Genomic DNA, 628 nt, shown 5'->3' with positions numbered 1-628 from the left:
AAGGGAAAACCCGTGCCCTTGAAAGAGTGAGTAGAAGTGTGTCACTTCCTGTTAATAAGCTTCAGCCTACTCTAACCCTCAACTGTGGGAGGAGAGCCAGGTGCAGGCCACCTAATGGATGTCCTGAATATTGGCTCAAAGTGTTCTCTGTTGCTCTGATCTCCAACTCAGGGCTGTGCTGCCCCTCTGATGGCTATACTCAAAGCACACTGCTAATGGTCACTGTATATCTTCATCCCTTGATTGATAGAAGTAAATTGGTCTGACCTGTGAGTCCCTATGACCCCTGCAGAGCAGCCAGCCCCTCATCCCCAACTAATGAGCACTTTCTGAATCAATGTAATGAGCTAGCACTTGGTTCTGACAGTTGTGACCATTCACCTGTCCTCCCTGGGCTCATGAATTATATGCCCCTTGCTGCATGTGTTGGATTCAGATATGGAGAGGTACTAATTTGACTTTTTCAATTCCCCCCTTATTCTGTTGCTACTCAGTATATTTGGAGCCTACAGCATGGATGTGATTGCTAGCACATCATTTGGAGTAAATGTGGATTCCCTCAACAACCCCGAAGATCCCTTGTTAGAAAATACGCAGAAGCTCTTGAAATTTGATTTCTTCGATCTAT

This window comes from Suncus etruscus, chromosome 15 (assembly GCF_024139225.1).
Source record: "Suncus etruscus isolate mSunEtr1 chromosome 15, mSunEtr1.pri.cur, whole genome shotgun sequence".
Taxonomy (NCBI): Eukaryota; Metazoa; Chordata; class Mammalia; order Eulipotyphla; family Soricidae; genus Suncus; species Suncus etruscus.
This window is presented reverse-complemented; position numbering follows the sequence as displayed.